This window comes from Muscardinus avellanarius (assembly GCF_963383645.1).
Source record: "Muscardinus avellanarius genome assembly, chromosome: 2".
NCBI classification, from domain to species: Eukaryota; Metazoa; Chordata; class Mammalia; order Rodentia; family Gliridae; genus Muscardinus; species Muscardinus avellanarius.
The window spans coordinates 15,592,724-15,617,494 of NC_137787.1; positions in this window are offsets into that span (position 1 = coordinate 15,592,724).

A 24,771-nucleotide genomic window follows, 5' to 3' on the forward strand; every position below is an offset into this window, starting at 1 on the left:
AATACTCCACTGGAGGGAAATAAAAATCTCACTTCTTTTGAAAAAAAAAATAAGCAGGGTCTCACTAAGTTGTGGAGGGCTTACTAAGTAGCTGAGGCTGTCCACAAACTGCAACCCTCGGGTCTCAGCCTCCCGAATCCTGGGATTAAAAGTTTGCGCCACCATAAAAGGCTTAAATTAGTTTTGAACTCTGAATCTCTGGATACATTTCTTAAACTCTGGGATCTTTTGAGTTCTCACCTGAAAGAAGAGTAAAATACAAGCAGTTATCAGAAGAGATGTAGTAAGTGTTGAATGAGACTATACATGTAAAATACTTAGCACAGTGACTCCATTTACAGCATGTTTGTGGCTATATGGTTATAATTATCACCATTAAAAACATAACATTTTATGAATGTGCATGGATGTATCTGTCCAGGAACACTTAGTGCTCTGAGTCTACAACTGGAATGTTTATGGCTCTCCAAAATTCACCTTTGAAATTGAATCTCCTATGTGACAGCATTTGGAGGTGGGGCACTTGTGGGTGCCCAAGGTGATGAGGCTGGAGCTTTCATAAATGGGAATGGTGCCCTCATAAAAGAGAGCTCTCTTTTCTCTTTCCACCATGGAAAGATAGAACAATCCAGCAGTCTGTAAACTGATAGAAGGTCCTCATCAAACGTGGACTAAGTTGACATCCTGATGTAGAATTTCCAGCCTTCGCTACTGACAGAGAAATTTTTTATTGTGTATCAGCCACCCATCCTGTAGCACTTTGTTTCAGCAGTCCAAACTATACACGACACTCAGAATATTATGCACTGGCCTATGGGGACAAACAAACCATTTGATTGTTTTCAAAAGATTCAAATTGATTCAAAAGATTGTGGACTTAATTAGACACTCAGCCAGGAGGCTCAGTACTAGACTGCTTTAAAGTCCACAGAGAACCTCACCTTTGATTAGTATTCAAAGGTAGGAAGTTGTGGAAGCTAATCAAACAGCAATCTCCTAACGACTGTAATTATTTAAATTCTAGAAGCTCTCCGTAGAAAGCTCTTCTTATTTCACTGTTTATTAGGAAGCTCTGAACCGTTGATTATTGACAATTAAATCTGAAAAATCTCACTCTGACATGAAGACGTGGTTGGCTGGTCTTTTGAAGTGACAATGTTTGGATTAATTGGAAACTAAAACAGCAAGCCATTTCCCATGTAAAGCTGGGGGTATTCCATGCAAACTTTTTCCTCTGATAATTAAAATGTGATGTGTTATCATCTTAGTCGGTTGGGTTGGATTTGTTTTGTCATAGATTTTTCTTTAGGAAGGTTCTCTTTAGTGAAAAGGATTGCAAATTTCAATTTTAATGTAATATATTTTTCATAGAAAAGGAAAACAAACTTTTATCTTGTGGGTAAAACAACTTCTACTTAAAAATACGAAAAATAGTAATGGATGGCTCTTTGATTTAAGAAAACCTCTAGGTTAAGAGAGAAACTCTTCTGTAAAGATCTCATGTTTTTGCATAAGTAGAACCAAGAAACTTTCCTTATACATGGTTGTGTTAAGATTGTCCAGAGAAATGAAAGCAGTAGGATGCATGTGTAATATAAAAGGTTTATATGTAGCTGGGAATGGGGCACACACCTGTAATCCCAGTACTTGGGAGGCTGACACAGGAGGTTTAAGGCCAGCCTCAGCAATTTAGTAAGGCCTTATGCAGCTTAGTGAGATCCTGCTTCAAAATAAAAAATAAAATAGGGCTGGGGGTGTAGCTCAGAGGTAGAATACCCTTAGGTTTAATCCCTAGTACTACGTACACACAAAATGTGTGTGTGTGTGTGTGTGTGTGTGTGTGTGTGTGTGTGTGTGTGATATCACATTCTCTATATGATTACTATATATGTATTTAAGATATATATATATATATATATATATATATATATATATATATATATATGATATTGATTCAAAAGATTGTGAGGCGAAGTGAATCGAAAGCACTGCTGTTGAACTCCCTTTGCCTCAGGGGAAGCCAAGGAATTTTCTGTGTTTCTTTGATGGCCTCCAACTGGTTGGATGAGGTTCACCCACAAATGGAGGTTAATCTGTTTTACTCAATGTCTACCAATTTGACTGTTAATTTTAAATAATAATTAAACACAACCCTTACAGCTCTAAATAGACTGGTTTGGCTAAATATCTGGACACCATAGCCTAGCCAAGTTGACACAGAAACTTAACCACCATAATGGATAATTTCACAAATCATAAAGGAAAATATGCCTGGGCTGGAATTGTAGAAGGTGCTGACAGCTACAGAATCAGAGCCACCTGATGGGCATTGTTGAACCTGGTCATGGTGTGGGCTGTGTAGGAACCAGGAGATGACATCTTTAGTGGGTGAGGGTTGGGTGTGGAAACTGGAGAACCTGCATAAGGCTGAAAGAGCCACAGATCTGAGGAAAGAGTCACTCTGAAAAAGAAAAGCTTCCTCTTGACCCAGAGAGGCAGCTAAGAGGCTTATCTGAGTCCTGGATCAGCAGTGGCTGGGGAACCTTGGGTTCATGGGTTTGGAATCTGAATTCTGTTGAAGCAATGCCAAGATTAAATATTAACATAGAGATAAGACTCAGAGAAGAGATTCTGTTGGGGCAAGTAGTGGACATAAAATGAAAAAGTTCTCCAGAGGTACATTTCAACACCCTGACACTACAGATAAAAGATAGTGTCACTAAAAATGAGATCACAATACAAGGAATTGGAAACCATGCAAAACAGTCTGTCACTAGCTTGACTAGATCACGAAACTAAGGCATAATTGTGCCTAGCCTCAGGAACTTAGTGAGATCCTCACCTACTTAGTGAGACCCTGTTTAAAACTTAAAAAGAAGGGCTAGGATATAGCTCAGAGGTAGAATGCCCCTGGTTTTAATCTCAGCATCCATCCATCCATCCATCCATCCATCCATCCGTCCGTCCGTCCGTCCGTCCGTCTGTCTGTCTGTCTGTCTGTCTATCTATCTATCTATCTATCTATCTATCTGTCTGTCTGTCTATCTATTTATCAATCATCTATCATCTATCTATCTAAACAATAATTATGCCTCAGAAAAGCTATGTTTGAATAACTCAACACACAAACCTGCATGTTTATTCATGAAGAAAGGAATGAATAGAAAAGGAATTCCAAATAATAAGAGCTACATTAAAAGTCAGAACTCTAATGTTACATTATCTGCATTCTGATTTCTGTTCTCTTTTTACTCCTGTGTAAGGTTAGGCAGTTTACAGAATCTTCTGATTCCTCATCTACAACATGGAGATATTAAGAGGAACTCATATGTTCAGCTTCTAGGGGAGTTCTATTAGGTTTTGTGGTCCCTCAAGTTTTCAAAATAACCTTGTTGTTTTAGAATAATTTTTAGATGTATAGAAAAGCTGCAAAAATAATCCAAAAAAGGCTGAGAAAGGAGGATCGCAAGTTTGCAGCCAGCCTCAGCTACTTAGTGAGACCCTGTTTCAAAATAAAGAATAAAAAATAGGACTGAGGGTATAGCTTGCAGGTAGAATGGCCCTGGGTTTAATCTCCAGTGTGAAAAAAAAAAAAAGAATTTAGAAAAGTGCTTGGGTATTTTCCCAGGTGATATTATTTTTTTTTTTTTTGTTTACTGTTTGTCAACATATGCTTCTGTGAGGAGTATTCAAAGGTATTTTCTTGCTCTATTATGAGTATAGCCATTTTGAATACCTTTATAACACATTAAAATTTAAAAAGTGCATGATCTGTGTGATCGTGATTGTTTGCCTTGATCTTGACAAACATGTTCTGGCCACATTCCTTACTGCTTATGCTAATAACAAGGTAAATAGTGCCATCATAGTCAAGGTTAGTCAGCTTTGCACCAAAGTACCTGACAAGAACAACTTAGACCTGGTGAGGTGGTGCACACCTGTAATCCCATAATTTGGGAGGCTAAGACAGGAAGATCACAGGTTTGAGGTCAGCCTCAGCAATTTGGCAAGACCCTGTTTCAAAATAAAAACTAAAGAAGTTAGAATGCTCCTGGTATTAGAGAGAGAGAGAGAGAGAGAGAGAGAGAGAGAGAGAGAGAGAGAGAGAGAGAGAGAGAGAAAGAGAGAGAGAGAGAGACAGAGAGAGAGAGAGACTGCAAAAAGAAGGTGGGTACACACACTACAAAGAACTGGTGGAGGGGCAGTCAACAGTATCTGATACTTGTTGAGATTATTTGAGTGAAATTATTGATTGTTTCCATAGAATTCTAGCATCCTTTCATTAAAACTAAAAAGAAAACCAAAAGAGAAAGCGAATGAGTTCTAGATCTTTTTTAGTATTTGTTGGTAAAAGACCCAATTCTGTCCTTTTCATCTTGACTTTTCCTTTGGCTCTTCTGGTTTCTGGTCAGTTTCTATATAATCTCATGCTCTGTCTTTGCTACTGTGCCTTTTTTCTTTACTTTTATTTATCAATATTTTTTTCTCATGCATTGATCTGCTAGTGTTAATATAGTTTAAAATATTCCTGATTGTAAATGAAGGATTGTAGTAAAATATTTTATAGTTTTTGATGAAACCCACTCTTTTTATTTTGGATAGTATTTCTTTGTAATTTTTAAAAGACATAAATGAATATAAGCTAATGAAAGTATATAGAGGTTCTGAAATACTTTTGATATTCAGGTGGGAAAAAAACAATGACTTTTAATCTGCATAAAATTATATCTCTGTAAAATTAGAGCTATATAAATTAAAAATGTTTACAGAGATTTGAAGTCTATAGAGGCTTAAAAGACAAACAGGACCCCACCAAATGGGAGGAAAAAATCTTAAAGAGAAATTAGATAAGAAAAGAGAATGTTTTTAAATATTACCCTTCAAAGCCACTCAATGTTCTGATTTATTAAAATATGACTCTATCCTTGTGTGGGCCATGGCTCAGACCTGTAATCCTAATACTTGGGAGGCTGAAACAGGAGGATTACAGGTTTGAGGCCAGCCGCAGCAATTTATTAATGACCTCTTTCAAAATAAAAAGTAAAAAGGCCTGGAGGTGTAGCTCAGACATAGAATGTTGCTGGGTTCAGACCACCTCTCCCTACTATTAAAAAAGGAAGGAAGGGAGAAAATAAAATATGACTGTATTGCCACGAATTAAAATTCCAGTGACTGGTGACAGCAGCTATACACTAGACTGTCCCTCCACTCTCCACCAAGGGACAAGCTCATGCTCATATTCACAGAGACTCAAGTCTCTGCCAACTCCATAGGTTTTGATTTGGGGTGGTATTTTAAAACTTCAACACTATGCCTTTTGTTGGGCAGGGAGAACACTGAATGAATTTGACATGCTTGATTTTTTTCTCCTTTGCCTTGATCAAAGATAGAACAGCAATTAAGAGCTGTTCCAAACCCTTGGAAACAAATTAGAAGTATTTTAGCAATTAGCATCACAGGATTGCTTGCCTTGAGACCCCCTGCAGCAAGGAGTTAATGCTCCAACTACTTAACATTCAGTGGTAGTTAAAAAGGGTTTTGAGGCTCTTCCTCATTTCATGACCACAGCAGATTTCCCTTAAGAAGTTTTTTCGGTTATTCCAAGCGATTCTTTTAAACTGAATTTCTAATTTCATATGAGCATTCCAACATTGGGTTATTTTTGTCAATTATTCCATGGGTAATTATTCCATGAAGTGATCTGTTTCTCTACTTAGGTTTTGAGCTTTACAATGATCCATATTTTACAGTGTGTGTGTGTGTGTGTGTGTGTGTGTGTGTGTGTGTTTGTGTGTGTGTGTGATGTTTTTCAATATAAGAATTAGAAAATATGATAAGGATAGATATTCTTTTATTTTTAATTGCAGAAATCATTTACCTAGTGTGCAAAATCAGTGTGTTTTATATAGCTTCCCCCGCCCCAAGTGCCTTGGTACACCTCCACTGGAGCAGCTTTGGATTTGACCAAACACAGGAAATATCCCATCATTTCCAAAGACAAAGGGCTGAAATGTGAATTTTTGTCTTTGTTCAGAAATTTAACTCATGTTATGACCTTGTAACTATGTCTGCAATCAGCTGGAACACTGGTTCCTGGCTCAGAAGGTCAATAGTGAAGCTCTATAGGAATCAATCTCAATATCCCCTTTAAGGAAACATTGAACAGTGTGGCTTTGACCAAATGTAAACCTCTCTGGGAATTCTTAACACACTAGTCTGTGATCTCATTTCCATGTCTGGTTTCCCAGCCCTCGCTCAGACCTTAACTTTCTAGTAGCTGAAACATTGGAATGAGCTGTTAAGTAATTCTAGGGCTCACTTCTTCCAAATGAGTGTTTCCAGATATGCTCTGTAATGTACCAGGCACTTTATCTTGTTCATCAGCCTGTGTCCAGCGCTTGAAAAATTACTGTGCGTGACTGGCCCTCAAACATTTTGCTTGAGAGAATTGATATCTAATTATCCTCTCTCCCAAAATATGAAGACACCAAAAAACAATGGATCTTCCTAAACTTAAATGTTGTTCATTGCCTTTCTGTAAAGTCCTTGATCCTGCATTCAAGACCCACCCTGATCTAGGCCCTGCATCTCCATCAGTCCCGCTTCACATCTGCCATGCTCGCCTCTCCACTTACTGTCGCTCTTCTCTCCACATCCCAGTTTGATCTAGAAGCTCCCTGTTCCCAGAGCATGCTTTTCCATGTACCCTGTCCTCTGCCCTTTTGAAATCCACTTTACTCCAAATTCATATATCAGGTATAAGCCACTTTTCATAGCTCAGCTAAAATAGCACGTCTGTGTTTCAGTGTGGTTGTATATTTCTTTCAACCCTTTCATCTTATAATGAGCGTATCATGTACCGGAGACTCTCTTCCCACTAGATTGTAAATTCTGCATCTTGTCTAATCTTTATTTCTGATTAGCTGTCCCAAAAATGAGGGCCCCAGAACTGCTCAGATACATGTTGCTAAGTGGAATGTCTCCCACCAATATGCCCCAAACTTTCTCCATTATATTCATAACTTAAGTGGCTTTTGGAGACAGTGGCTTTAATTAGAATAAGGCACTATGTTGTTTTAGATTCCCTGGGAGGGGTGTCATAGTGATTCATTAGGATATCACTTGGGATTCCTGCATGTGATTAAGGAAATCTGTATCCAGAAACGCTCACATATATATGTAAGCCAAGACTTCTTGGGATTATAGCCAGCAGGTGTTCTCAGTACTAGTTGATTATCAAAGTCACCTGGGATATTCAAAAATATAACTCCTTGTAGGTTCTGTGTTGGTAGGTTTGTAAAAAAGGCCAGGGAGCTGTGTTTGTAAAAAGTTCTCCCAGTGATCCTTGTGTCAGCCTGGCTTGGGGACTAGAAGGACACAGGATCTGCTAGAAGGAATATTTATGAGAAGCATGAGTATGTTGGTTACAAGGTATAGAAAGGAAGAGAAAGAAAATCAATGCAAAGGTAAAGAGAAACTTACCCATTCATTGGACTAATTGCCCAGCTTTGTGGTAGATGCTGGGCATGCCCTGGTGAGCAAGGGCTTTGTTTCCCTGAAGTCCCCTTGTGAGGACGGCAGATGCCCTAGGCCCTAGAAAGGGAGGAGAACAGGGTGGCTGATCTTGCAGCAAGTGCAGGGCATGGAGCTCTGTGTGCAGCTGATTCCATCTCTGATGAGGGCCTGTTCTTCATAGATGGGCTTTCTGGGTCCTCACATGGAAGAAGGTACAAACAAAGACCCCAGGACTCTTTTATAAGGACATGAATCTGGAGGACGCCCTTCTGACCTAATCACTATCCAAAGGCCACCCCTTTTAATTCTGTCACCTTGAGGATTAAGTTTTTTTTTTTTTTTTGGTGGTACTGGGGTTCCTGGAAGCCCTTCTACCTCCGGGCCACACTCCCAGACCTAATTTTTTTATTTTTTTATTTATATTTTGGAAACAGGGTCTTTTAAGCCAGCGCGATCCTCCTATTTCCACCTCCCAAGCGCGGGGATTACAAGCGTGCGCCACCACACCCGGCAAGGATTAAGTTTTAATATATGGACTATGAAGGGGGCACAAACCTTCAAATCATAGCAGAAGTCACGTAAGATATGGTATGAGGAGTGGCTCTACGCAAGCCAAGTGATGGGGTCATTTGTTAGTGAGCATGCTGGGAGCACCTCAGGAATGCTGGGAGTTGATCTGGTTTGTGAATGAAGGCCAGGAAGTAGAAACAGGAAGTGGGCACCATTCTTTTAAAAAGTTTGCCTGTAAGAAGGAAAGCAGAGATAGAACGGGAGGAGGTGGAGATAAGGAGTAAAAGAGGGATCTTTTATTGTTTACTTACAAATAATAAATAGAATGAGAATGCTGATAGAATTATGTATAATTAAAATGCAGTGAAAACTCAGTGTGAGAGCACATAGCTATAATCCCAACACTTGGGAGGTGGAGACAGGAAGATCATAGGTTTGAAGACAGCATGTAGTAACTTACCAAAACCCTGTTTCAAAACAAAGAAACAAACATAAAATGCAAAAGGCTAGGGGAGTGTAGCTCAGAGATAGAATGTCCTTGAGTTCATTCTCTCATCACACACACACACACACACACACACACACACACACACACACACACAAAAGAAAAATTAAGGGGACAGTCAAAATGAGATTGAAAACAGAGTAGAAAGGAGACCAAATTGACAGAGAGGGGTCCTAAAAAGGGGAGAAAAGACTGAACCCTTAATATAGTTGGAAAGATTTACTGTACTTAGAATAAAGAACACTCTTTCCATTGTCACAGGAAGGAAGAAAGAACAGCTTGGGGTAGATTGAGTATGCTCAGAGATGCTTTAGAAAATTGATGGAGCATTTATCTTCTATTATCAGTTTTACCTGTGAGATGGGAAGAGTGACAACTTTAAGGTAGTGAGGAGGAGATGTGAGTGTCAGGGATAAATCTACACAGAGGTTTAAAATATACTTCTGGGGAATGAAATAGGAGACATGAGTGGATGAACTGTCAGGATGTATTAAGGTCCAAGATGTCAGGTGGTCAGTAATGAACATCTCGCATCCCTCAGTGTTGCAGGAGGTGCCAGCATAGCTTATTGCAGCTATAGAAAAGGTGAGTGGTGAGATTGATCCAGAATTCATACAGGATTGATGGCTGGTACTACACTTACCACTATTGTTCCTTCCTCCTTCGTAACAGAATCTTTATCTGTAACCTCCCTTCTCATCATAGGAAAGACTGGTCCATCTGCACCTGAGGACGTTGGTCTTGATTAGTCCAGGCTAACCATGGTTCCCCTTACCAACAATTTATCTGGGCAAGGATATGAGCATGTGATGTCATTCTAGGTATGAGGGCAATTCCATCGAAAGGGACAGATTTTACTGCTTCCAAAAAGATACAGAGAGAATAAATGATCCATATCTTACTCTGGAATGTTGTCCTGCTTGCCAGCGATGCTTGGTGAACTTCCCTGAGGTAAGGTGGCATATAAATAAGCAGAGATGTGTGGGAAAACATCAGTTGTTGATCCAATGCCCTTCTTGTTACATGAGGTCATCCCCTTCCCTTATTGTTTGTGGCATTTTAAATAAGTGTTTTGATATTTGAAGCTGAAAGTAATCTACCTAATAGATTTGAGGAATGTATTGAAAACATATGGTGCAAAAGTTCCTTGAGGACACCAGCTGGATCCTGCTAGTGATGCTGGTCTCTGCAGTCTAAGATGGAGAGGGCAAGAGATGGCCGGTTAATGAAAAAAAAGAAAGAAAGAAAGAAAGAAAGAAAGAAAGAAAGAAAGAAAGAAAGAAAGAAAGAAAGAAAGAAAGAGAAAGAAAAACAGAAAAGCAAAAGAGGGCCGATAAGGCAGAAACCCTGAGGGCTCTTGGCCAGAAGACACAAAGAAGTCAAAGGGACAGTGTCTTAGGAGCAGCTGAGTGAGAAAGATAGAGAAACTAGAGAAATGGGTAGAACTGAATTTATTCAGATACTTTGGGATTGTCCTAACATTAATACATTTGAGGCTCCTTTAACTCTCTCTTTCAGTACCATGAGCATCTCTACAAAGGAATTAATATAGGATTCTTTCAGCAGAAGTGGGAGAGGCTAGAGTGCCTTGTTACCTTCCACGTGTTTTGGGAATAGAGGAAACATAGCATATTTCAGAGGATATTTGGGGGAAGACTTATATTGTACTTTTCCAGCCCAGCCTCCATGCCAGTTGGAGAAGACGATAATTAGCAAGGTACACTACTGTCCACACATGCATTTAAAAGTCCAGTTTTGACTCACAGAAGCTGCAACACAGGGTAGTTACTATGAAGCAGAGTGTTTTTATGTGGGACACTTACTTTTAATAGAAAAATCTGTGCTATGACATTCATAGTCTAACTGCCTGGCTGCTCCTGTCTTCCCCATTTCTCCCACTGATGCCATTTTTATAATATATTATTCTTCTAGAAATAGCGTCCAATGTTTTATTCATACTTTATGTGAAACAAGGAATGTTGAGTTCAGAGGGAAGTTGTGTTGCGCTTCTGTGGAGGGCTCTATAATTATTTCTTATCACATATAGCAGACATTTTCCACTTCCTGCTGTTGTTTGGCCACCTCCTAATTGGCACATTGTACGCCCTGTTTATTCTTCTGCAATATTCTGATTTGTTAGATAAATAGAGCAGGTGATATTTAATAGACAAAATCACTCATTATGCTCTTTGGGGGCAGTCTTCGAGTCTTTCCTGCTAAACCCTGTGAAGATATTTTGGCTATCTTCTTTCTTTCTTTCTTTTTCTTTCTTTTTTTTTTTTTTTGGTGGTGGTACTGAGGTTCCTGGAAGCTCTTCTACCTCCGGGCTACACTCCCAGACCTATTTTATATTTTTAAACAGGGTCTCGTAAGCCAGCACGGCTGGCTTCGAACCTGCGCGATCCTCCTGTCTCTGCCTCCCAAGCGCAGGGATTACAAGTGTGCGCCACCACGCCCGGCTCTATTTTCTGTTTTAATCACCATTCATGTTGTGATTTGAAATGTCGACAGAGGTTCTTGCTCTTAGCTTGTTTAGAAAAAAACAGCCATAACTAGTGCTGCATGCTTAAGCAAATTTTACTATTACAAAGGTAGAAAGAAGGGGCAGAATAATGAAGGACTACATCAGAGGGACTCAGTGGAGTGCCTTGAATATAAGACACTAAAGTTTTTGAACACAAAACAGTCTTTATAAGGATCCATTATCTCCCATCCTGTTTAACCAACAGTCTTTCTATCTGCCCCTGACCTGATGCAGGTGTGGGCCCGCCCATTATCTCCAGTGCAAGACTTTTGGTATGATTATAAGGATTCACTATTTCCCATCCTGCTTGACCAATTGATAGTCTCTCTGCTCCTGACCTGATGTAGGTGTGAGCCTGCCCATTTTCTCCAGTACAAGCCTTTGTTATGACCATGATAGGTTACTTGGTTAATAAAGTCAGGGGTCACATGGTATATGCCCTCTTTGATAAAGGCCTATACCATCTTCCTGCATCCTTGGGGAGTTTTAGCCTCTTTTCTCTGTAACTGCAAGAAGTTATTTATTATGTAAACTTGTCTTTAAAATATGAAGGCCTTGGGCTACAACTCTTTTGTGTATTGGTAATCACTTTTCGAGAGGGGAACTCTGCATTGTTACAGAGTTCCTCCCTTCCCTGCCTAAGTGCCTGCGTAGCACCCAGGCCCTGACTACTTTTCACATTTTTGAAATTAATACCAAAGCAATTTTCCAATACTGGCACATTTCATATTTTATTCTTAGAACATTATTATCCTTATTACCCAAACCCTTTCACTCTGGTTTTCTACTCAATATTTTGCCTGTCAATGTCATGTGCTTCTGTGATCATGTCAGCTAGGAGAAAGGAATGAGAAAATTATGGCCTGGTTCTTTTCATTGGTCAGAAAAAGTCTTTAGGCCATGCCCTAACTTCAAAGGAGTGCAATCCTCTATATGCCCAGAAGGCAGAGAGCCAGAAATATTTACTAAATGGAACCGATACTCTTCACACGAGTAATGCATACTCACTTGCTGGGGTCCAGCCCTAGCAGGAGTCGGGGGTCGTGTGTTGGTGAGAGAAGAGTCGAGGTCGAGTGAGAGAAGACTGACACACGAGACCAGATGCAAGCTTCTCCAGCTTTATCCAGGATTTTTTATAATCTTTATACTTATTTTTTTGGCAAAGGAGACAAAACCACAGTCATGCAAGCAGAAACTTCAAGGACAGAAAACGTCTTTAACAGACTTCAGGGCAGGGTGCCAGATATTTAATAAATCATAGAAAGTATGCTTTGTCTCATCAGATGGCCAGCTTGAACTTAATCTTATATATTGGCCCAAATTAAGGTCAGCTTGAACTTAATCTTTGGCCCAAACTTTATCCTTGGGAAAAAAAGATCTTTGCTGACTCAGTCTCTCACAGGTCGCTGCCCATCTATTTTAGTTATAATGCTTATACATAAAATTCCAATTACACATATTAATTCAAATAATTTTAAAATAATTCTTTTGAAGGGGGAAGGGCTAGTTTTTCTCGCGAGGGACTCCAGCCTTTGGGTGTCCCCTGGCTGAGCTTTTGCATAAGGCCTGTACGAGATGCTGTGGCACTCACTGAAGAAAAATTTGAAGGCGGAAAAACAGGTAAAAACAAGTTGTGTAAGTCTTCTCAAGCTGCCATAACAAACTACCATAGGTTGGGCAACTTACATAATATATAAATATTTTGACACAGTGTTGGAGGTTGGGAATCCAAGATCAGGGTAGAAGCTGACTAGGCTCTTGGCTTGAAGAAGGCCAGCTTCCCAAGATGTTCTCACGTGGCATTTCTTGATGCACATGCATGAAGAGAGACAGAAAGCTCTCTGGTGCCTTTTCTTATAAGGACAGTGATCCTACCAGAATTGGGCCACATCCTTTGGATTACATTTAATCCTAATTATCTCCCAATGGCCCCATCTCCAAATACAGTCAATAGTAGGGGTTAGACTTCAACAGGGACACAAACATCAGTCCACCACACAAATATTGCCTGTAGTTGTAGTTTCAGTCATCGGGGGCTGAGTAATTGCAGAAACTCTTTTCATGACAGTAATTAAAATGCTAGTTTGTATGTTTGTTTGTTTGTTTATTTATTTACTTATTTAGCAGTGTTGGGAATAGTAGTATTCTACCTCTGAATGATACCCCCCAAGCTCTATTTTATTTAATTTTTAATTTAAAAACAAAGGCTCTCACTAAATTGCTGAAGGCCTCACTAAACTTCAGAGGCTGGCTTCAAACCTGTGATCCTCATGTCTCAGCCTCCCAACTGCTGGTATTACAGACATGGTTCACCATACTCAGCTGGTTTAATTTTAGTAGCTGTTCATTCTAACTTAAAGGAAAAGGAATCATCAGAGATTATGAGAGAACCCAAAACTCAAAGTCAAAGAGGGAGCTTGAGGGAAAGCTGATTTCTCAGGGACCATATTATCTCTGAATAGGGACCAGAGCTGGGGATTTCACACCCCCTGGGAAAAAGAAGTAAAGTCTTATCAGTGGAACTACATGTAGTCCATCTGTGGGAAAAGGACAGGAAATCTTTTCTACCAGACTGGAGAAGTGACAAGGAAATGAGATTGTCCACCTAGGGGAGAAACTGTTTCCTGTGACAAGTTGAAACCCTAATTCTTCTCTCCAGGATGCTCTGTAGTCTGATATTACTGCCACGTAGTACAGAATTCTAGGCAGATAATTTCACATGAAAACTGGGTTAAGTCATAAGTACATCCCTGGGTCCCCAACAGAATGAGGCATAAATCACTCTTTAAGGAAATTGGCATAATTACCACAGGAAATGCCTGGACATTTCATCATCCAAAGACAAACTTGGTTAATATATTAGTAAAATTGCCTTTGGGAATTTACTATATATATATATATATATATATATATATATATATATCTATATATATCTGTATATCTATCTATACCTACCTTTCTATCTATCATGATTGAAATCCTAATATTTTTAGTTAAGAAAGTAAAATTTTCTGCAAAAAATTGGGCTATCTTCTGCTGTCAAAAAGAAAATGTGAAGAATTTGAGGCAAAAGAGGAATTTAGAAAAGGCTAAGCCAAGAAAATATGGCTTGATAAGAATCCAAATGATGTCCCCCCCCCACTGTATTGTAACAAGTGTAAAATCGTTTCCATTTGATGGATTTCTGCAGGTATTTTCCTCATCAGACGAGCTTTCCAATCAGCACCCTTCACATCAGCGTCTTGTAGCCTCTTCTTTCATGTCCAATTATACTCAAAGATGGATTATTTCTTCAGAGCATCTTGTGAGAATTTATCAAAGGGATCATACATCTGAATCTATTGTCAACACTTCTCTTCTTCCTGCACAGGTGGCATGATAGGAGCAGGACGAGCAGGCGGAGACGACAGCTAAATATTAAGGAGCTTCAGTGTCTTTTCAGAATTCCAAGGAGTTTATTACGTGACCTTCTAATCCTTAGTTATAATACGCCACCTTTCTTTGGGCAGTGTGGCCAACTTTCTACCTCCAATGAGAGCTCAGACTACATTTCTGCCAGGTACAGATGTTTTGGAAAAGGCCAGATAGCCCCTTTCCTTCTCTGATGGGTTCTAACCAATTAAGGTCACTTACAAAGAGCCAAATGGGGACCAAAATGCAGTATCTACTTGTTTAATGATAATGCTTGTCTGAAGAATTCTATTGATCTTTCTCCATCTTAAGACCAAGACTCCTGGGTCATCAGACTCTGACCTCCACACTTAGTTGCTAAAGGAAAAATTAGAACAGAAAATGCTGCTTGCTGGCTGGGCCCTTGAAGTCTTCTTACTGCACCCTGGTAGACATAAGTAGTGCTCATCAGTTTTCCCATCTTTCACCTCTTCCTTCACATATCAAAGACTATTTCTCAGCCCTCTTTGGAGTCTGAACATATGACTGGCTGATAGGCTGTAGCAGGAGCTGAAATGTGTCACTTCTGAGCAGAAGCAATGAGGGTACAACTGTCTATGCTCACTGAGGTGCCTAGTTCCAGCCTAAATACTATGTGTGATATATAGTTCAGGCCCAACCAGAGGCAATTGCAGTGGCTTTACTGGCAGGGCAAGTGTGTGTGTGGGAAAGCCACTAGCACCTGATGTGGTGCAAAGGTAGTACCCTTTGATCTTTAAAAGGAACTATTTTTTTTTCTTGGAACTCAGAATCGAGCACAGGGGCATTCTATCTCTGAGCTACATGTCCAGCCATATTTAATTTTTTTTATTCTGAAACAAGGTCTCACTAAATTACAGTGTGCTAGACTTGAACTTATGATCCTCTTGTCTCAACCTCCCAAGTACTGAAATTACAGGTGTGTGCCACGATACCAGGATAGGAGGAGAGACACTTTGCCCAGTGTGACTCAATATGTTTCTCCTCCTATCCCCTCTCCTTCTCCTCCTTATAACTCTGAGGCCCATAAAATGACAGGAGTCTCTTATTCAGGGTGTCTTCCCTTCCTTGAAATATTTGATACACATGTATCTATGTTTATAGCAGCACAATTTACATTGCCAAGTTATGGAACCAAAATTTTCTAATTCATTCATCAACAGATGAATGAATTAGAAAATTATGGGATATGCACACCATGGAATTCTACTCAGCAATAAAGAAGAATAAAATTATGTCTTTTGCAAGAAAATGGATGGACCTGGAGAACATTATGTAAAGCGAGATTAGCCAGGCAGAGAAAGTGAAGGGTACATGTTTTCTTTATACGGGGAAGCTGGAGAAATCAGGATACAAGAGGAACTTCAGATAATGGAGGAGAAATCCCAGTGGAGCAAGGGATGTGGTCCAGAAGAGGGTGGTGGTGAGAGGAGGGAGGATTAATAAAGGAAGCACTTCCATTGATATTATTTACATATGTGAAATTACCAGTGCTGGTCTCAGTATCACGTATGGAGAAGGGGAGCGAGTTGAGAGGGATCTGGGTGAAAGCTCACCAAGTTCTGTGTGCATGTATGTTACTAACACTCTGAACTACACTATGATGTGAGACTACTGTGTTCCAATAGAAGTATAAAAACATGGCCCTATTTGGTGTCAGGCTCTCCCTAGACTTTCCAATCATGTTAGTGTTGTGAATGTTGAGGCACTGCTATTACCTTTGGAGAAGAGGAGCAGAAACCCTGCAGTAAATTCTGGGCTGCTTCAGTCTTCCAATGTGGGTATTCATGTCACTCCCCACCCCAAGTGAGCCATCCAGCTGGGCAGAGGTATTAGCTGAGGGTACAGAGAAATCCAAAATGGGTGGTGGAAAGAGAATAAGGGAGAATGAAAGTTTCAGTTATGACCTCAAGATCATCTGGGCAGCAGGAGCTAGAGTTTGCTTTACTAACTTTTCCAAGTTCTCCAGGAAATAAAACCAACCCAGCCTTGGAGCAACCATTCCCAAATGGATCAAATTTACTATTAGACACAAAGAAGTATGTGTGGCCCAAAAAGTGGATGGTGGTGAATACTGAGATGTTCACTCAGGTCCCCACATGCGGACTTGAGCATCCATTCCCCAACTGCTGGGAACATCAACGTCTTACTGCTCATAGCTGTGCCTCCCACTGGGGATTGCCTAACCCAAAGGTATGATGGCCCTTCCCAGAAGATGGTCCATGCTACATAAGGTGGGAATCAAATCAAAGTCCTGGCTCCCTCCTCTCAAGCTGAGATAATTCTGAAGGGTGCTCTGTGCTCCAGAGCTCCCCATGGGATGGACTGAGGCTGTAGGCACCCTTGGGTTGCAGGCCACTTCTCCCTCTGCCCTTTCTGTCCTTCTTATTTTCTTCCAAGTTCATCTCCTGGAAATCCTCCTCAATTAACCTTCTGCAAATATTTCTCCATCCCAATGTCCAATTCCAGGAGATCCAACCTAAAGCATCTTCCCTTTGTGGAAAGTAGAAGTGAAGAACAGACATGTTGCATCCCAATACCAGAGATTTTCTACTTGGATCTTAATAAAGAAAATGAACATACGTGATGAGTGCCTAACATAAGCCCTGCATTGAGCAATTTTTTTCATGTGATTTGCACCATGGTATAGAAATGGAGCCTAAGGCTATTAAATAAATTGCTCAAGGTCATTCCCTAATTACAAGCTGCTGCTTTTTCCAGGTGCCTTTTTAAATTTTTAAATTATTATTATTTTTTGACAAAGCCAGTTAGAGAAAAGAAACCCAGAGAAGAGATCTGCACATTTGTGGAAGTAGTCCTCGAGTGCTAGGCAGAGCCCAGACCTCTAAGGGGGTGTTAAGTGTTCTGAGTCTGTTTCAACATCTACCCAGTCAATGCAGGGGCACGTGGAGCTGGGCTCTGTCAAGCACTGTGCTTGTTGTTTGTTGTAAAGAAACAAATTTCATCAGCTCTTTAAAACTCTCAGCAAACTGGACTTTCCCTCTTCTTTTTTGCCCTCTGTCCCCTACCTACCACCAACTGTGTTTTTATTATAAAGATCATTCAGAAAGCATTGAGTAATGCACCCTTTCTCCAGCAGGATTCCTTCCTTCCTCTCACTTCTCCCCCTCCCCCCCTCTTTCTTTTTCTTTTTTTCTTGATGGGAAAAGTTTTTCTAGAAGAAAAGTTGTTGGATTAAAACTCCTAATATGGCCCTGGGAGAAATAAGATTCCCTGGTTTTAAAATACAGCTTTGTGTTAAAAACCTGTGTTAACCAGAATATCCAGGGCATGGAGCATTCTATTTTATGATTTTAACTTGTTACTAAAAATCTTCTAAGTATTTGTAGATAATGGTATATGCTCCCATTTCTGCTTTGGTTTTAATAGAGTATAATGATTCAGCCCCACTTGGGAGGCGGAGACAGGAGGATCGCACAGGTTCGAAGCAAGCCGCACTGGCTTAAGAGACCCTGTTTCCAAATAAAAACTATAAAAATAGGTCTGGGAGTGTAACCCCGAGGTAGAAGGGTTTCCAAGAACCCCAGTACCACCAAAAAAAATAAGAGTCTAATGATTCAAATTAATTTTATCTTTAATAATTCAAAATCTTTTCTGAAAATAAGCATTAATTTTTCATGAAACTATCCAGTAACTATATCAGGTCTAGAAAATTGAGATGAATGTATGTTAACTACTAAAAATTTCCTGAAATTTATTTTGAATAAACTTGTGAAATAATCTTAACTGTTACTTTTCTTTTTAAAAAATATTGAGAAGCAAAATTTGCTTAAACTCTAGCTAGTTTTAATCTACTAAATTGATCTAAATTGATGTTTTACTGAAGAGATTAAAAATAGACTCTGTCAAAACATCATGTTGTACATCTTAAATATATACAGAAAAATATAAACAAAATAAATATGTGCATGTGTTCTAAGTTATATGTCTTCCAATGGCTTGAGATACAGTGTGGAGTTAGAATGCCCATGGTTTCCATCCCCCATACCACATACACACAAAAAAGTTAAATTTCCAAAATAGAACTGAACAGAGGCATCCTTTAAAATTTTTCTTTTCCTTTTTAAAAGAAAATACACAGCTATGTATTTACCATTTCAATTGCAGATTTTTGGTAGTATGTTTTCATAGGACTACAACTTTTGGTGCATGTTTTTCCTGCTAATTATTGTGCTTCCAAATTCTTTTTTATTGGACATTAGCGATTTCCCCTGGACACATGGAGGGCAGTTCAATCTCAATGAAGAAAGTGTTAAGGCTCTTCTAGGTAAGCTCCCACTGTTTTAACTCAGGAAATTTTCCTTTGGAGGGTTGCCCGTGGTGCTTTTACAAAGGAAGAACAAGACCTAAGAAAATGACAGATGTTATCACCATCAGAGAGAAGCACGGACTCTATTAACATTTGGTAGATTGCAAAATGATGAAAATGGAAAGTTTGCTTTGAACTTTAAATTCTTTGCAGTTTTAAGCCCCCCCAAAGGAGACCAACAATTTCTGTTAAATACACAACTTATATAAAAGATGAAATAATCTTGATAAGGGAAAGATTGTTAAGAGATTTTTAGGGTATGACTTTTGAAAAGCAAAAGAAAAATTAAACAAGAAATGTCAACTCTGAGCACCCTTGGTTTCTATTGCAAATAATTTGAACCACCACTTGACTTATTTTCTCATTTTATTTTTGGCATTTCTCCTGAGGTCTTTTGGGCCTCCCTGATGGTTTGCTCACCGACCCAGCCTTCAACCACAGCACAGAAGCTGAAAGCTTCCAGCCCTCAATGCAGCCCCATGAGCCATTTTATTTGGCCACTGCTGAACTGTAAATATTTTCAATTGGAATGCTTTGAGTAGAAAGGACCATTGAAATTAGACCTTGGGTCTTAAATCTCATCTGTGAAAACACAGAGGTATTTGAATTCAAGATGCCTGTTTCCCAGCATGGATCAGCTATTTCTGGTAGAATATTTGGAATATTAAAGGTAGACGGAATCTTGTTAGAGTGTCTGGTGCATCACGACGTATGTGGGAATCAGGTAAATGGAAAATGAGGTTTGTAGGGATTAAGCAAATTAATACCAGAGTTGCCCAGTAACCTGGGTTTCTCAAGGAAGACACTCACTGCCTTCCATACAGCTGCCATTCCTGGAACTACACATACAGCCATTACCAGATGAACTCAAGTATCAGTGTCATGGTGGATGGTTCTCCAGGCCATTTATTGTGGTGGTTAGCAGCATGGATTCTTGGTCTAGATTTCCTGGTTAAAATATTGTCCCATCACATACTACTTCTGTAAGTTTCCTGATCTGAAAAAATAGGAATAATAGCTATATCTACCTCATGTGCTTCTTGCAAGAACTGAACTAAAAATATAAACATTTTAGAACAATTTCTGGCACTCAGTGTTATGGTTGTAATGGTGCTGTGGGTTCCACTTCCTCTATTTAACTAGAATTTGTTGAATAGGGAAATTAAAAACTAATAGACAGCTTGGTGCAGCTTTAACAAATCCTTATTGCAAAACCAATAGGGAAATAGAAAGGGAAGAAAAGCAAAGCAGTGTGCCTGGGGCATGTTGGAGAGTCTGAAAATGGAACTTTAACCCCCCTCTCGATCGCTGGCATTTAAATAGATTTTGTATTGGTATGTTTTTATCAGCATTACCAAGGCAGTGGGCTAGTAACTTTTTTTTAGCTAGATGGTGCCTCTTTGCCTCCAAACAGGGTACTTACTAAGTACAAAGGCCAATGATATACCTTGTTTCCACCTCTACTATATTAGGCAGTATTGGTTGCTCATTAATTATGGGTGCTTTGAAGCAGCGCACAGCATTTACTTTTTCTATACCTAGATCAATCACAGTGGAGAAGAGGTAAACAGAGGCACTGATTGTCTCTCTATATATTTATGGCTAAAGGCTTCAATTGTATCTAGGGCTTTTAAGGCTAAAGGCCTTAATTTCCTTTACATTCTTACTATTGGATAGTCATTAAAACAAATGGCAGAAAGAGAGGGGAGCTCTGAGTGAAACAGCTGGTACTCTTCCTTGCCTGAGTGCCTGTGTAGCACCCAGGCTCTGACTGATTTTTACATTTTGGAAATTAATCGCAGAGCAACTTTCCAATACCAGCGCAGCAAGTACGAAGTGTTGGCAACTATTAACCATTTGATCATTCATCAAAGCATTAAAAACATTTTCTCTGTTCTGGCCACTGTGGTAGGTCCTGAGTCTTCAATTATGTGCAAGATCTAGTAGCATCTTCAAGACACTAACAGTAAAGTAGAGGAGGGTGCACTGAACCCTAGCTAATTCATTATACTCTGATGATTCAAAATTCCCTAGGACTGGTCATCACTGTGCATTTGGAAGAGTTTGTTTACGCGATCCCTTTGCCTCATTAAGGTAGTCTTGCCCCATTATGTACAATCCTCTGCCCTACTCTGCATGCCAGCATGTTGTTTCTTGTAGGGATTTCTCAAGATTCTGCAAAATGAAAACCTTGAACTCTATTGGGCTCTAAATTCTACCACTTTGCTTACAAAACCTTGTCCTGGTCTGGGACCAGTTTCACGGGTCTCAGAAGAAGGTATCTGAGAGATGTTGTCCAGCATCCTCGCTGAGCACACTGAAGTCGGGAAACATTTATGAGCCCAGGGTCGGGTAGCTGGTCTCAGAGGGAGAGGCAGGAAGGAGGCTCAGACCAGAAGCTGAATCTCCGTTATCACTTAGAGACATTTTCCACTAGAAATTTGACCTCACTCTGAAGACTTGAATGTTGTCATTCTTCATCTATAGCACTGTCCTTAAAAGGAAAATAATAGTCTCCTAGATGTCAGAAAGGAAAAGAGAAATGTTGCTGTAGCCATATCACTAGTGATCTTTCTGCCTATTTTATGTTGTTCTACTCATGTCAGAAATGAGACATTCTCCTCACTCTACTCCTTTGAAAATACAAACTGCTAGAAATAGAACCTGCCAAGTTACATGGAGCTAAATGCAAAGGCCAACCTTTGGCAGTAGCATGGGGCCTTAGATCTTCCTCATTAGTGTTATTTCTTTTAACCAGTATTGTAAAGAAGACAGAGAGATCAATAAATATATTTGTTTTCATAATAAAATACAGTTTTCTATGGTGTCTGAGAAGTTGAAACCAAAGTCGTTTGAGGGAATCATCTGAACCATAGTGCACACACTGATTTGATAAACCTCATGATTCTAGGGACATGGCTTATTTCATGGTGAAAATGTGAAGGATTTTAAGGGCCTGGTCCTCTATGGAAAAAGTACTATATAAACCTATAATATTGTATTAAATGTATAATATACATGTACAATTATATAATAGCATATTATATAATATATGATAATGTATAAATATATATTTTATTAAATATATATTGTATTAAGATACAATATAAGCCAGGTGTGGTGGCACATGCTTGTAATCCCAGCATTCGGGAGGCTGAGACTGGAGAATCGTGTTTCGTGGACAGCCTCAGCTACTTAGTGAGGCCCTCTGCAACTCACTGAGACCCAGTTTCAAAATAAAGTATGAAAAATAGGGCAGGAGGTGTAGCTTGGAGGTCTAATGCCCCTGGGTTCCACTCCCAGACCCACAAAAAAAAACAAACCCCAAAAGATACTATATATATATATATATATATATATATATATATATATATATAATCTTCTTTATATATAGCATATATCGATATACTATATATACTTTATATTGTATGTAAATAGGGTATAGATATGTATATATACTGTATATAAGTATACTTTCTGTGTATACATATATTATATATATACCTTCTTTACTATAAAGCTCAAGTGCTCTAAATTCTAGTTTGCTATATTAAGTTAGGAGATTGCTTAGCAAGACTTTCACATCTGAAGTCCTTCTTGCTTCACAGGGCAGATGGAATGTTCTGCACTCTCACTGTAATGCTTGGCTTAATCCAATCACATGACTGACTCTCACAGATCTATTAAGATCTGGGATTTGATTCTAGAGAATTTATTTCTGTCATTTTTGCTATTAGGGAAACATAAAGATCATACAGCTGAAAGATGAATTCTTATAATATGATCTGAGCTTGAATTAAGCCCTGTTTGAAACGTGTGGATGATTTCCCTCTGTGAGTCAATACACAATCTTTCAGTATGCCTATTAGGCTTGAGTTTGACATCTTTATAACCATCTTTGGCAACTTCCCTGAACCTAATAGGCTTAAACAAATATTTTTTAATATACAGAGTAGTGGCCTGAATATAGATATCTATCCATTTGCCAACAATTGGACTCACTTGCAAACAGCTGGCTGTGCTTTACCTATTTGAACTATCTCCTTTGATTTGAGATATGGAGAATAAATACAACTATTTCCAAGTGCATGCTATGATAGGTCACATTCAGGCAAAGTTCACTCCAAACTGGAATAGTCCTATAGATTTGGCAAGAAATTTGTATATACAAATGTGGTTCTGAAAGCTCATCTTTTATGAAGAAGCATGTCATAACAATTAAGCAATGTGTAATGGACTCTGGAGATGAAATGGCTGTTACTTGCTAGCTGTGAGACCTTAATAAAGTCATTACATTTCTCCACCCCTCAGTTTTCTCATCTATAAGATAGGGATAATAATTGTGCCATAGGATTTTTTTTTTTTACAAACCACATGCATAACAAACACCATATAATTTTCTAAATTCCAATGTATATATAGTAATAAACTGGACTTAGGAGTGCTGACATATTATATACCCAACTTGATACCATTTGACATAAAATAGAATACAAAACAGTGAGCCCCACTTTCATGTGACTGACTCTACCTTTAGTCCACCTGGCCTGTGGAGACCACTGTATTTTGGATTGACTCTATGTGGAACAGAGACGAATTCAAGGGTTCCTTGAGTTCACACCTGCATGCTTTTGATATCTTTGACATAGTCTTTGCAAGGCTTTTATACTAGCAAGAGATAGTGAAAGAGAATTCACTTGAGACTAATAGTATTTACATGGGAATCAGTTTTGGTGGTTTGACTTGGCTGGAGAGTAATAATAGTCAATGCTCAAAGCATGTTTGGCACGAATATGTTAATAAATTCTTTAATGTTTTTCTTAAGTCTCTTAGGTATAATTTGCAGAATAAATAGATGCTCTAATTACCATATGCACCTTCCTTTCATATTCTGGCATTTCAATTTATTCTAAGACTCAGCTTTTCTAGTTGGATTCATTTATTTTTCTCTTTACCTGTGTCAGTTTCCTTTGTTGATGTCAACTTCTACTTTTGTTTTAGCCACTGAAAGGAAGAAAGGACTCGCAGGCCTGAAAAGCAAACTGAAGGTATTTTTTTAAACAGTGTTGTTTCATTACTGCATTATATAAAAACAAAACAACTCTACAGGTATAACAGTATAAAAAAACATTAGAAAGATCATCTTCTCGTTTGTGCAATATACTGATTTGAACTCTTTTAACAATGCACACAAAAACAAATCTGTTTGTAAGTAGGATTTTTTTATTACACCTTTTAATCCATACTTAAAAAGCTATCAGTTTGTAAGCTGAGACTCTTTTGAATAAAATGAAAATAAAATAATATAAATTTTTGTAGTTGAAAGATGATTTTAGAAATGGATTCTATTCTTTAAATCAACTAACTAGATTTAGCTTGTGCCTATTAGATTTATTCCTTAAAAATTCATTTCACCATTTATTTAGAAAACTGAAAATATGATGTTACCCTGACTCCCTTGCAGCTAGGCAGATTAGTTTTTGTCAATTGATGAATTTTCATGAGATCTGAAAGGCAAAGGGATATAGGATGTTATCTTTTAGTAGAATATAGGTGGTCAGTTGGGCTCTAATAGAAATGAATTTTAGCAATGGCTGGATTCCACATTCTACTCTGGTCCCTGGCTTTGTGGCTTGGAGAAATGTTGAAATTAATAGCAATTAATTAATGGCCATTAATTACAACAGTATTGCAGTTGTATGAACTTGGAAGCAAGCTCTTCCTGTCCTGAAACAAATTTTGTAATCATTTAATTATATCTTTTACCCAGAGTAATATCTGTCTTTTTCATTGAGTAGAATATTAAATGATATTTCTAATCTATGTATAATTAAATGAAGTATCCTTCATTTGTTATTTTTGTCTTTGAATTTTTACACAGATGTCACTTGCCCGGCCAGTCAAAATTCCATGAAGAATGTATAGAACTGCTGCTTATGGAATTCATTGAATATGCCC